This window comes from Meleagris gallopavo, chromosome 5, assembly GCF_000146605.3.
Source record: "Meleagris gallopavo isolate NT-WF06-2002-E0010 breed Aviagen turkey brand Nicholas breeding stock chromosome 5, Turkey_5.1, whole genome shotgun sequence".
Classification (NCBI taxonomy): Eukaryota; Metazoa; Chordata; class Aves; order Galliformes; family Phasianidae; genus Meleagris; species Meleagris gallopavo.
The window spans coordinates 21,652,064-21,667,147 of NC_015015.2; positions in this window are offsets into that span (position 1 = coordinate 21,652,064).

A 15,084-nucleotide genomic window follows, 5' to 3' on the forward strand; every position below is an offset into this window, starting at 1 on the left:
ATATATATAAAATCTCAGATATTCCTGTGTGTTTAATTTTCAAAGTGGTCAAGTATTGTGTTTTGTCTGAAGTTCACATATTTTCACTTCTTTAATCAGAGTTTGCTTTCTGTGAGAGTGAAGAAACTATTTTAGTTCAATTTTAAAATTTAATAAAAGTAATCAGTTCAATCATATAATGATGCAAAACTAAACGTATGGTAAGAAGAACTAAGGATTTGAAAGCACTTCATGCCAAATAAATTGTGAAAGCATGCACTTTTAAATGGTTTCAAAATTAAAACTCAGATGAGATGATTGAAAAAAATCTACAGACTCAATGCCTTTAAAGAAACTGGAACTTGCATTTCATGAAAAGCCACGTATTTGGCACTGAAAACCATTTTTGATAATTTGAATGAGAAAAAAGAAATGAAAATAAGTGGGCTTGAACTTTTGAGTTTACTTAAACAAAGCTGTTACGTTCCACATGCCCTTAGTTATAGAGCTTGAAAGCAATATTTTTTTGTATGCTTCAGAGTCTTGTAATAGAAAACTCCTCCTGCCAAAATGCCAGGATACATAACTGGATTCACATATGGGCTTCCCAGATTTCAGAAGTGTTCAGATGCATTTCTACTCTGAACCTGTGCCAAACACTTTGAACGGTACAAGCAGCAAAGCTCAGCTGCTAGATTCTGCTGACATTTGGAATCACTGGTAATTTGTTCTCAGGATGCCAGAACAAGGCTACAGATAATATTTAATCCATATCATAAACAATAGAATCCACGTGGCTATCTCCATATCTTCAGAGTATTTTTGAACTTCTAATTTTAAAGAATTCTTTCAGCATACACTAGCAATGCAATTGTTTTACAGGAACATGACATATCCATGCATAATGCTTGCAAAGCTGTAGTTTTTCTTTAACCTATGCTTCTGGCCAAAATCCTGTAATGAACTTATCACACATGTTGCAATTTCCCTTCGTTACACTAAACTTTCTTCTCATCATTAATAATGGGGAGAAGTCAGCTAGCAGCCTCCAAGCTCAAAACACAGAAAGAACAATATCAGAGGAGATATTGTTGAACTGAGATAGTGAGACTTATTTCAGCATAAGCTGTTTCTTACAGTATTAAGCCTTAAATACTGGCTTGGTTAATGTTTTGTTGAGATTCCAAGCTACTTTTGGAGTACATGGTATTTTCCCTTCTTACATTCTCACCATGAAATGCTTTCTTCTTTCTCCCATCTTTCCACTCCTGCACTCATTGCTTTAAGTTAATTTGTCCCTCACTTGCAGGGCAGAACAGGTAAGCAGTTTGTTCCTTGAGACAGAGGAGAAAAAATGTAAAAGTAATTTCTTTCCCAGTTGCTAGAGCAGAGTCTCTTCAGCCCAGCTAGTGGTAGGTTAAGGATAAGTAAGATAAGATATGAAATATCCAGTCTTTTCAATCTCTCATACCACCCTGCACTTCTATCAGGAGCTTCTGGAGATCTCCAAAAGACCACTCTCTCCCAACTTAATTCCCACACTCCATCCAGCATAGCTTGAACAGGAGTTACTGCCCAACCTTCCCAACACACACACACCTTTTCAGCAGTTAGGAAGGGGGACACACTGACACTGATCAGGCTCTCCCCAGAGTCCTTTCATGGCTTAGATTTCCACCCTTTAATGCTGAGTCTCATGCCCTCCTCTGATTCTCATTTCTGTCAACAGATGCCTGTGCACAACTAAACAGTCCTAGGTATTTGTAAGTAATTAACTAGTGTCTCTACTTAAATTTGCTGTTAAGTAGTGGGAACCAGAGGGAAATAACACTACATGGCACTGCAGCAGATGAACTTGGGATGTAGCTCTACATGCTATTGGTAGAGATTTGCTGTCTCTGTAACCAGCTCTCTGGCTTCCTCTGCATTAAGGATCTGCACCCTGGGATCCAATGACTGTGTCTTTATTTTCAGCCCAGTTCTGAAAGGATGAATTAGGGAGCCCTATCTGCAGAGGTATCTACTGCTACAGCCAAGTGTGCATCTTGATTAAGTGCAGCCACATGGCTTGAGGCAAATTTTGTTGCAGAAGTAGCTGATGTCCTAACATACCTGCTATCAAAAGAAGAGACAGTATCCTGGAATATGTTTAGTGTTAGCAGTGCTCTCAGTGGATTCTTCTCTCAAGATATTTGTAGAAATGCTTTAGACTTGCTGGGGCTATCCCACAGTAAAACATTTTGACCTGTACGCTTTTTGAATGGCGCAACAGGAAAGAGCTACGGAAGTATTTATCCTAACAAGAGGTACGTGCCAGTATACCAACTCAGCTACTCTACTCTTTGATCAGTACCTTATTAATGTTGTTCTAGAGATTAGATGTTTGATAGCTATGGTTTGATTTCCTGATGGGAACCAAGGAACCTCTTTGAAGCTCTACAGATCTACCTAGGGCTGTGAACCGCTATTTCAAAACTGTCTGCCCACAGTTTTAGACACATCCCGGTGTCCTGACAGTGCCCTCTTGCCACTTCTCCCATGACCTTCTTTCCAGCTTGACAGTCAATCTACAGAATATCTACTGCTCTGGATCAGGCCAATATTAATGTTCCAACATACTCTGGAATAGCAACTGACAATGTTGTTGAACTGCCTCCTAAAGCTGGCAGAGACTAACTGCCTGGCAATCTACAGCAAGAAGAGGAATGTCAATGTCACTGTGTTGATACAATAACTGACAGAGGTACTTTACTTTTCTCACAAGCACACTTTGTGTAGCTTTAAATACTATCTACATTCAACAATTTCTGCTCAAAACGAGTTTCTACTGAGAGCCGCTGATGCTACACATTAATATAGATGGAAGAGTCCAATCATTAGGCAATTTTATTTTTTTTTCCCTAAAACACATCTTCCACAGAGACAGGTCTGTGTTAAAGCTGTCTATTATTTCAGGGTAGCAGAAATTTCAGTGTCTGATATGATATCTAGTCCCAAGGGGTGGTGAACACTTCAAATCAACCAGTTGCATTCCAGAATGACTAGTACCAAACAATCAACAGGAATAGATATGCCCTTATTCTGTGCAACGTGCAATCTACAAGTGGCTTTTGCAGCTGATATCAACACAGATGTTGCTAGCTGCCACAAGTGACAAACTCCCTCTCTGAGTTTAAGGCCAGCTCCTCTCTTTGGTTTATAAACTAAGTCTAGAGGACTTTCATTCTCCAGGTGCTGGTCTCACTTCAGGGAGAACAAGGACTCCTGCATAATGAGTTTGAACACAAGACATAAAAAAGAAATAATTACAAGGAGTAGTGGGCTTTAAGCCAAGCATTTCAGGGCAAAGGGAGGTCATTATCCCCCTGCTAGGAAGGGAGATGGAAAAGAATAGGAAAGCAGTTAACCAGTTTACCAGGAGAATGTTCTTATGCTCTGACAGACCTTCTCTATAGCATCTCTTCTAATGCAGGATGCAGTGCCTGCAAATTCTGTAGTATTTACAGCTTTAAGGAGGAAATAACTGAAGTTGCAGACAACATAGGTGATAATGCTTCCCAGGGGATGATATGCTACATAATCCTCGCTATGACAGCAATCTCATTTCATCCCTGACTCACAGCAAAGGATTGTGTGTATATTATGGTACATCAGGGTAACATTCATGTCTTCTGTACAAGTACTACGCAAGACCATCAACTTTCAAAAGCAAACAAACTTTCAAGATACCTGTAGAAAAGCATTTTTCAATTGAGAAAGATAGAAGAAACTCTTGATTACTGAATATATTGCCTTCTCCCCTGTAAGTTACAGCTTGCTAACATTAACAGCTTGGTGTTTTAAATGCTTTCCGACTGTAAGCCTCACATTTTGAATGAAATCCTAAATTAACACCTCACATATGTATTTTCCACAGAAGGCCTCCTAACACATCTTCATCATGCACAACATCGGGTCTCAAGACACTGAAGACATCAGAAAACAATAGAGGGAGTTCATATAACATTGTCCTAAAAGTCTCTTCTGTGCTTTTGTAAAGAAAATCACCACTTCAAGAATGCTGCCTCCATCTGTCCCATTCTTCTAATATGATGCTAACACACAGGCCAGCAGGAACCAGACTCAGTAGTCTTGAAAGTTCCTTCTAGGTTTTCAAATAATACACACTTACAACATCATACATTCACTGTGCTTGTTTTGTGCTAATAGACATCACTGTACATACTATATTTTGCCATTGAAAGTCCTCAACACTAAAGCAATAATTATTTATGATGTTAAGATAATCCTTTCTCCCAGGGAAAGCCTTACAAAATGTCCAATTCCCACTATAAACTATATGCTGTCCAGGACCACAGTAACTGCTACCTACTGCGCTCAGGATTTGATGCAAAGCACTTCTTCAGTAATGCATAGAAATGAGCCACAGAAACACTAAAAACATTCTACGTGTTAAGTATTAGTCACCTCCTTCCAGATTAAGTTTTCAAAACTGAATGCTCAGGCTTTCTGGGAGCCACAGGTAATAAACACTTCTGAGAACTGGGACATCTGTTTCAAATCCTAAATCTGGATGAAGGTTCTTCTTTTTAGAGTCAGCTTTGACCACCTGACTTTAATTATATGCTTGGTTCCTTGTCTAGAGCGTTAATAGTACCCAACTGCCTCATAAGCCCTTGTAAGAGAACATATGAAGACCAGATGCTCTGTTCCCTTATCAAATACCACTTGCAGGGAAAGCATAGCAACCTCCATAGTGAGGGGAATAGAGAACTCTTGGCTTCTACACAGTTTATATTCCATTGGTGAGCAACCTTGGAGCTTCTACACAAGTCAGCATCTGAATTTCTGCACTCACAAAAAGTAGCTAGACATCCCATTTTTCAGAAGAGCGTTTCAATGTATTTTCAAAATACTTTGCATAGGACTCACTAAGAAGACAGTGAACATTATTACCTGTTTGAGCACCTTTGTCATTTCTAACCTATTATTGTGTACTTCCAAGCTGCATAGCTTCCCTACAAACACCCTCTTCCATTTTTGAAGCTTCACCCAGATTGATTTAGGAAAGAAAACTCAACTGCTTCATGCTTACTTATTAAGAAATTTCACCTGAAAGCAGTTTCTCACGTGTAACACAATGGAAAATGCAGCAATGACAAGAGAGTAGCAAGGCCCTGAGCAGCAGCAAGTATTTGCTCAAATACACCAGCCAGAGGCACTGAAAAAAAAAAAAAAAGAAAGAAAAAAATTAAAAAAACATGCTTACCTTCAGAAGACCTCAGATACACAGGGATTCCAGCAATCTCCCATTGCCTCCCTGCCAAACCTTAAATGAGGTCTGGGAAGGAGTGGATCCTGGCTCCAACCTTTCCAGTCACTCAGGTGAATTGCACATAGCTGAGCTCCCTGCCTTCCCATCACTCACTGGTTCAAGCCGTGATTTAGCATTTCTGCTACACTAATAATGTATGGAATTAGTTTTATTTCTTAGCAAGGGTTCATGTTTCTTTCTCCAAAAGCCTCTCCAGAGATGCAGTTGTTTCATGCTTCTCATTGCACAGAAAGCAGTGAAAAATGCACAGCAGTAACATGAGATGTTAAAAAGAAAAACTCACAAAAAGCCAAGAAGTTAGATAAAACAAGCAGCTAAAGGGAGAAAAGCTTAGAAATGGCATGAAAATTATGTATCAGAGGTAGAAATAAAATGTGTGTATGCTATACACTAAAAGGCAATAAGGACACTTACACATGGGAAACAGTAGAAATAAAGAGAGTAGAAGTCATATCTGAACTGCTGAAATATATTCTGACAAGTGAAAACATACAAAACACATAAAATTGTAATAACTGCAATATATGTATATATATTTTTAATGGCAGTATGTCAATAGGTAATCAAAACATAAAACAGACCCTCAGGGAAGATAAGGTTACTGCACAAAAGCTGTGCATTCCTGTAGTTGACCCTGACTACAGAGCAGGGCAGGAAAGTTACTGACCAACTCATTCCTTACAGAGGTTGAATGTGAAGAAATCTCAGATTCAGGAAGAATGCCTCATAAAAAAAATATCTGTACTTGGAAGAAAGGGTTTTAGCACAAATCAGTGCAATGAAGAGTAATGACTTGCCAGGAGCAGATGATGCTCGTGCAGGAGTTCCAAGGCAGATCACGTATGAAACCTCTCAGCTGCCAAATGAGGGTAACTGCTGCTTAAATCACTGCTGTGCCTGAGCTGTGGGAAAGTGCAATCGAACATCGAAAGGATCCAGGATGAGTGATTGTGCTTCTTTTGCACCCATGGTTAGAAGGAATATATAGTAAAAATAGAAGCAGTAGACTCAGGGATAAATGCCATATGTCAAGGCTGAGTCAACACAGCTTTCACAGCCATTCTAAAATATAATTGTCTGAGAGGACACAGAAGAATTGGATGATGATCCAGCAGGTGACCCCAAGGAGGTGGTTATCCAGCCTGCAGCTGTGTTCCCTGAGCAGACCACGCTAGAGCTGCACGAAACTTGGAAGACTGTTGCAACACATAACTATCAGAGCCGGATGGCTCCAATGGACTTTAATTGCTTTCAAGCAGTCTCACCTGGGGCCTCCACCCATGGTTTCCACCATTGGCCCTGAGCCTGTGGGTCAGCCCTTCTGCTTTTCTCTCCTGGCCAAGTTGTTTTGGTTTGCATTCACGACCTGTGAGGGAACCATACAAATAAGCTGAAATGTGGAGCTCATGATGTTAAGGTGGAGTTTAGCTGCAGTCAGAAAAGAATTTGAAATCTATCATATGAAGTCTATGGTTTATTTAAAAATGAAGGATTTAAAAATAATTAAAAATAAATAGAGAAAGTGGTGTAAGTAAATGGTTTGCTTTCCTAGTGGACTGCCAGAGCGTGTCAGAAACCTGATGATTGAATCGGTGTGTGAATCTGGAGAGGGTGAGTGGCAAAGTCAAAAGCTGCAGATCCTAGAGCAAAGTTTTAAGGTAGTCAGGGCCAAAACTGATGATTGCTTGTCAATACACATTGTGAGACAGGTAAGGCAGTCATGCTTTCAAGTGTTTTCTGCAGGAAGCAGCTACTGCTTTATGCTGTGCAAGCAGGAGAAAAAGGAGTGAATAGATTGAGCTGTGATGAGAAGTTCCTCCTGGTCTTTTCCTGAAAAATGTCCCACTTACTTAAATGGCAAACCACTAGAGAGCAGCATTACATCAGTACTTTTGTTATGTATCAGAACAACTTCTGAATAAAATAAAGTATCAGGATGATGTTTGTGGTTTTAGATCAGATTGGTTTTCTGATCAGATTTTCAGGAGCAGGGAAGATAGAGACCAGTCTGTCCCATCTGGTTCGTTGCTCACTCTTTGCTGTGGGATGAAATTGAAACTAAATAAGCATCACTAAGAATGTGATAAACATATATTATTAAAACCAGCAATGATAAAACATCTGGTAGCTCAAGGACGGTATGGCTAAGGACAAAAGTCAAAAGATGGTGTAAGAGGAAGGGCACACAGGAGAAAGAGCACAAATTACAGGTGTGTATGCAAATTGTTTGGAGAGATAATGAGTCCAAGTCCTGAAGATTCTACTAGGATATCAAAGCAAGCATGAAATTAGATCATGTAAGCAAGCAGTACTGAAAGTTTTTTGCATTTACAAAATAACTGCTGACAATGTGTGAAATTAGCAGGTGATATGAAACTTGAAAAATACCCCGTTCTTTCTGACAGCCAGGAAAATGAATTAAGCAGCAGTAAGTCTCCTGACTCAGGAGTTACTCCCGTCTGTAGTCTGCAACTGGAGCCAATAAGGTATTACAGCCTTGCCTGGAATGGGTATGCAAAACTGCATGGCAGAACTTCAAAGCTCCTTTCTAGCCCTCCAGACTGTCACCCAGAGTGACCCAGCTCCAGGCTCTGCACGGTTGTTGTTTTTTTCTCTTGCTTTTATTGTCTAAAAACTTTTGCTCTCTCCTTGATCATTTTGTGATGTGTAGCAGTGTGCTCCTGTGATTCCCCTTGCCTCTTTTGTACCTGATTCCTCAGTAGACACTGAGGATGCTCAGAACTGCACAGGAGGGCCTGTGGTTAGCAGCATAACTAACTAATGAGGACTTCTGAATTTCATCCTATAATCAGCCAAGGGCAAAAAGAGTCCTTTATACACGTTATGGGAGTATAATCTACAAGAAAACTAACTAAATGAATTCTGGATGTCACAGAAATGTACAATACATTAGAAAGTTTAGGAGCTAAAAATCAGTGTGGTAAAATGAAAACATTCAGAGCAAAACTTTAATATCAGTTAAAACCTTTATAGTGAAATACTTAGAAGGTTCTCTCCACCCATTCCTGCTGTGAACCCTGTAGATTTCTTGAAATTGTCTGCAGAAACAAAATTCATACATTTTTCTTGTTTGCTTCCTGAAGATCTAATGCAGCAAATCCTTAGGCTTTTCTCTAGCACTGGATATTTGCACAGAGGCTGAAACTTGGAGCAGGCCTGTGATTGTTGTCACATGGCCTCGGTGCAAACATCTCCATTGCACAGCTTGCTCTTACAGTGTAGGTTTTCTAGGATTCAGTGCTGTGCATCTCTTCAGGCTTGTTTCTATTAATGGACATCAAATGAGGAACTGCATCCCAGAGACGGGAAGCCAAAACTCAGGGAGCTCATGGTTTTATAAAAGACACAATCACCACCAGTGATGATGCGATATTGCATAATAGGGTAATGGGGGGAGAGGGGAGAACAATGACACAACAATCAACTTCTGTCTCCAACACTTTTCCATTGCTCTGGGCCAGCAATATCTGGCTGAGAGCTGGGCTCTGCAGAGCAGGGTGGCTCCTGGCAGCGTGCAAAGCTGTTTCTAGGACAGGTAGTCAGTACGGATGGATCAAAGAGTTCCTTGACATTCAGTTTTGCTGTAAACAGACTACTACCAGATATCCTGTCCCTAGGTCAGCAGTGAGGGAATTTGCAGCAGTTCATGGGTTCTCAAAGATGAGTCACTTCAAGGTTGCTGGATTTTCTTTCCTATTGCTCCACTTCCTCTGTTTTCTCTGAAGATAAATAAGAAATAAGAGTCTGACAATTCTCTTGAGATCCTGCAGCTTGTTTATTTTGTGAAACTACTACTCGTTATCTAATTCTGTTGCACTTGTGAAAGGCAGATTTCCCATCAAGCTTGTCCCAAGTAAGCTAGCCACGGCTTTGAGAACTGAGCTGCAGAGCAGAGAAGATCATCTCAGACACTTGAAGATGAAGTGCTTTCTTTTGGCAACTCAATTTGCATTTCTCTATAGCTTTGTTCTAAGTAAACCTGTCCAGGTGTGTTGCTGCTCCTTGATGCTGAGACTTCATATTGCCATTGCTGTGTTGCTCTGTTGCTCTGACTATTTTAAAATTATTTATAAAATGCTGTGATTCTACATAATATATTTTTTCTGCTATTTAGATATATGTATGTAAAAATGTACTTTTTTTTTTTCAGATAGCTACAAGAAACAATGACTTAGGTGAGTTTGACTGCAACTACTCTATAAATAACTGCAATTCTTGGTGGGGGGTTGCTTCTCTATACTTCATTCTCCATATTTCTTACATTTTTCTTCTTGAAAATGTTTGCTATGTCTGTGGAAAATAATTCACAACATTCAGATGTATTTTAAAGTCACATTCAGTTTGATTATGATTTGATTATTTATGCTGTCACAATAAAGAAATTGAGAAGAACTACTGAGTAATTGTTATTTTGAATGTTCTTTTCCACATATGCCCTCAAAAATGAGTATACGTTTGACTTTGATTTCTTCCCTGTGATGTAAGTCACTTCCCTCTCTTGTATCCAAAACTATTGTACATTTTTGACATAATAACCAGTAGCTACAGTTTGTGATAAATATATGGCAAGGAAAGATAAGCCTGACCAGTCTATGTAAACTCACTTAAAAGAATTCACTTATCTTTTGTCATGTTATTGGGAAATAAACTTCAGTGGAAAAAATTTCCAAAGGTACAAAATTTTGGTTAGTGTATGCCTCTCATCTTTCTTTTGCACTTCTCTCTGATGTCTCAGTGCCTTGAATGTTCATTTTCTTCATCTGCCAGACAGTAAAATAGCTGTGCATGAAGGAGACATTCTCCTGAGAAGAGGACAACGCAGTGCAATTAACTGCGAGAGCTGTTTATGGCCCAAGTCACAGGATGGGCTAGTCAAAGTTCCAGTTAACATCTCCTCTGATTTCTGTAAGTGTATACAAACGGACACTGTAAAGCTAGCATTGTTCCTTTAGTCCCTGTTCTTCTGTTTTATGGTATTGTGCCGTGCATCAGATGGACTCTGAGTCTTAATGAGAACTTATCAACATGTCTCTTCTGCTAATCTCTTGGCCCTACGGCACTTTGGCTAAGACTCCAAACATTCTAGGCATAAACACTAAAATGTGGTTACTCAAGCAGTGCTTGTTATATAAAAAAATACCAGTTAATTTTAATTGCAAATGATAGTCCATTTCTGCTAGCTACTACGCACTTTGATATTTAGCAAGTACAGAAGAAAAAAATATGTAATTTGTCCACGTTAGGAAAGTATTTGTCATAATTACCACTAGAAGCAATTTTTTTAATACTGACTTTCTTTCAAATATGTCATAAAGGATCTGTATAGTGGAAAAGGCTGCAGGGCCTATGTCTTTGTCTGGAAAATTTTGTTCCAGAAGGCTTCTTATGGGCTCTGTGGGTCCTCCACCTCTCTCCTGTGGAGGCCTTCCTGATGTCAGGCTGGACAATTCCTACTCCAAAGAAAGGGAAATCTTTGTGCTACTGGTTTTGCTGAGGAGAACCCAGTCTTAATTGCTACTCTGTTCATGTATTTCTAGAACATACCTAAGTCTTGTGGTTAGGTAAGGGTTATTCTTTCTGCCTTGCTCTCTGCAAAGTTTAAAGATGAGGAAATTGATATGAAAGGTAACTGTAGATGACTCATAATTGAGGAAGCCAAAATAGGCTAATATGTTCAAAAGCAGATAAACACTCCAATCTATATTTGGTACTTGAACAGAAACACTGAGTGTCTGAGCTTCCTAACACTGACTGTCTGAAATGGTTTCAAGGGGTGTGTGGCAGACATTCGTTACCTCTGATAAACAAGCTGCTTTTTCCAAACTTAATTAGGGTCAGGTGGTTCATTTGGGATGTTTTAATCCAATTGTTTGCATCTTAAACTGTTTAATTTTTTAATGTTCTGCCTAAATGGAGAAAATAATGCCAGTCTTTTGCTTTTCATCAGCCATCTCCTGCAGAGTGCGTATGAGCTAGTTATAATTATTACATATTCCTTCAAAATCTGATCAACTTGATCTCTGAAGGCCCTGTGCCTTTCTTCATTACATTTGTAGGATAAAAAGGTAAAGAGTGCTGTAGAGATCTAGAAGAATGCATCCTATCGGTGAACCTTATTTTTGAATAGCTAACCGAGTTAGACTTCTGGCCCCTTTCTCATCCTAGCATTGGCAGAAAGGTCTTGGATTGCTGATGCTCTTCAAGAGGTCTCCACATTGACCTGTGTCAAGTTTGTAAATCGCACTACAGAAACAGACTATGTATATGTTGAACGCGGACAGAGGTAAGCTCCCTGTCTCCTGTGTCTGGAAGCATACAAAATGTCTTTCAGTTTCTTTTCTATTTTGGTCTGGTTTTAAGTAATTTCCCCTTTTATCTTAGGAGTCAAGATTTAGAAAGCAGGTGCAATTTTTCATTTTTCTTTAGATATACTGGTACTTATATCATTCAACAGGCTACAGGAAAAAATGAGTGGACTTCATTAAAGATAATGGGTTATCATCCAAAATTATTTTATTCCTTAGTTGTTGAGAAAATTCTTTCAGGTTCTTTGCTTAACTACTTGAACTGTTCACCTAAGTTTGCTACACCCCTTTTACAAAAGCAGTTTCTCCCTCTGCAATTTCTTTGGCAGCTTTCAAGTAGTCAGGATATCTCACACCAGTGACTGTGTGTTCTCTTTGGTGGCTGCATATCTGGAGGCCCATGGTGGCATATTCGGTATATATATTTCTTTGTATTTGCTGAACGTAATCATTTTTGTTTCAATTGGCTTTTCTTAGCTGCTGGTCTTACTTTGGAAAAATTGGAGGACGTCAAGCAGTAGGCTTGGTGAAAAATGGCTGTATGGATAAAGGAGCAATTCAGCATGAAATGAACCATGCACTGGGTTTCATCCACGAACAGGCACGGAGCGATCGGGACAAGTTTGTCAAAATTATGTGGGAACACATTACGGCAGGTAAGCCCACTCAGTGTTAAAAGAAAACAAATGCCTTGAGATGTTCTTCTGAGAACAGCTGTGCACATCAGCAGCACCAGCAACACCTGGCCGAATAGCTGCAGAGATGCGTGCACTGTGGTGGGATTTCTTGTTCAGTGTGAGCTTGGTACTCTCTGGCAAATGCAACCTAAAAGTAGTTCTACATTCTTGTTGAGATTGCCATGCTGAGCCCTGACTTGTCTTCTACCCACAATACCAAGATCATAAGGGTCATGAAATGCTGCAAAGAGAAAAAGAATCATCTACTTTTTATTGTGCGCAGCACAAGCAGCAACCAGTTACAATCACTTGAATTGAGGTCACATTAGGAAACCACTTTTGGAAACAAGGATGGTAAAACAGTGGGATATATCAGCCAATTAGATCACGACGTTTCATGAACAGGATTTCTTAAAGGACATTCCTGAGCTCTTTGTCTTCAGAGCTGATGAGGGGAAATGGAAGGAAGACTAGACTATGCAACAAAAGAGGAAGGGGGGAAAAAAAAGGCAAAGATGTGCAGGGGAAATGAACTGAAAAGTTATCTGTGTTTATGAAGGCTGTTAGTGTACATCATCTGTTTATAAAAAACCAACAAAATTATGTGGCTAACAGGGCTGATGGTGGAGATCCTCCTGACTTTAGTGGTACAGAAATAGACCTCAAGACATTCCGTAGACTCCCAGTTGTCCCACGTAATCTGCTTTTCCTTTACCAGGACTTCGTAAGTATGGATGTTTGGGGGTTTGTTTTTACCCCCTCAATTTACCTTGGAAGCTATCCAAATCCTTTGTTTTGACAGTATGCAGCCTGATCGTTTACTGTCCATTTAGCTACTTGAAACTCTGCTTGCTTTTCCCAAACTTCTTGGGAACAAAACTGTAGTCAGAGCGTCGTTTTCAGCCTTCTGAGTCACTGTACTTAGATTCTGGCAGATATTTGTTGTTGGTTTTTGCTTTTTTTTTTTTTTTCAGTGGATACAATGGGTTAAGTCCCCATGCCTGTTCAGGTCTTAGCTCTCCTGTATGTGCAGCTCTCAGTTCCCCAGCACATTACAAGGCAGCATAGTTTGCTGGCCCTTTGTCCAGCCAGGCTACTGCTACTCCTTTCTTTAATGAAGGAGTTCAACTAAGTATCTACATGCCAAACAGTAGCCACATACTTAAACGTTTCACCACATTTGAAATGTGCTCTTCTCTGCTCATCATCTCAAAAGAAGCTGTTAAGTTACTGATAATACTTTCTTAAGTCAGTATAGCAGATAAGAGGAACTGAGATAAAAATGTAATTGAGCAGGGACCGCCAGTGCTAATGAGAACCAGTTTGAGCTTTCATGGAGTTCTTGAGCTACAAAAAGTTCCAAAATAATGTTTATCCACAAACTTTGTGTAGTTCAGGAGTTTCTCTTTGTATTTCTTAGCCCTCTCTGGGACCAACACAGATGGATATTACGGGAAGAGACTGGCTCTGATTGCAAGATTGCCAGCCAAGTTGCGTGAACTCAAGAGTCAGATAGTCAGGATGATCTTCTGATAAGTTTCCAGGGCTGAACTCTTGTCCAGATGGTTTGTTGTTTACAAACCCTTGTTACAATAACGGAGGTACAGATGTTGACCTAAGAAGGAGTGCTCAGTGGTCAGGACATTAGCCTTGAGGCAATGCTGACTGCATTCAGCTCTGCTCTGACCCTGCTCACCTCTTATGGACAAGAGGACCAGGATGCAATTCACAAGCTCTCCCGGCAATAGAGAGAAACAGGTGTATCCATATTAGAACGGGATGAAATTCCCTCCAGCTGTGCCTCAGAGAACGAATGCTAGGAGATGTGAATTCTAGCCTGTCTGTGGGCCCCACTCCTTTATCAATATGATACTTTCTAACAGGAGTTTTCTAAGGCTAAGATAAAGTGGGGAGGTGCACAGCAGCTACTCCAAGGGAAGCATTACCAGTAGCTGTATTTGGACTGATTGTCTCTAACAGATTTTACTGAGTGCCCATACTTAAGGTAAGTTATAATATTTGGCTGTAGCCATTGCTGATGGATTTGATCAGAGGCAAAGCCAGAATATGGCTGATAACTTTGGTGTGAGTAACAGGTAAACCTAGTACCTTTCTCTTGAGGTTTTATTACCCCTGTATTACATTGCACAGTGGAAAGGCTCAGCAAGACAGCTTGGTGGGTCGGTCATACACATCTCTGACTTGTTGATCTAGGTAGCCAGACAGCATTCTCTGTTAAGGTATGACACAGCTCTTGGGACATAAGCTAGATGCTTCTAATGTCCAATATCATGTACTAAAATATATTCGTAAATGAAGGTGGAGAGATGAATACATCTCCTTGAAGAATGGAATTAGATTCATGGATTACGTTGAAATTTTTTCTTGTTTTCCTCAGTTTATATTCTGAAACCTACTAGATTCAGTGGAAAAAAGCTCCCATGGACATCAGAAAGTTTTGGTTGTTTTGGAAGATCCAAGTGTGTAAGGACTTCATGATCTGTATACTAATTTACTTTTATTAGGATTATGACAGTGTCAACAGCAGGTGGTGTCTGATAGCAGTAATACTGCTCTAAATGAAAGGTTGTTCTTCTGCCTTGCAGGAGAACAAGGGAACTTTGGAAAAGTGAACTCCAAAAATCTGGGCCTCCCCTATGACTACTCTTCTGTGATGCACTATGGCGCGTGAGTTTTCCAGTGTGTGCTTTCATAGAATCCACTCAGATCTAGGGAGAAGAAATTGTTCTGTGCAGGGAATTATCTT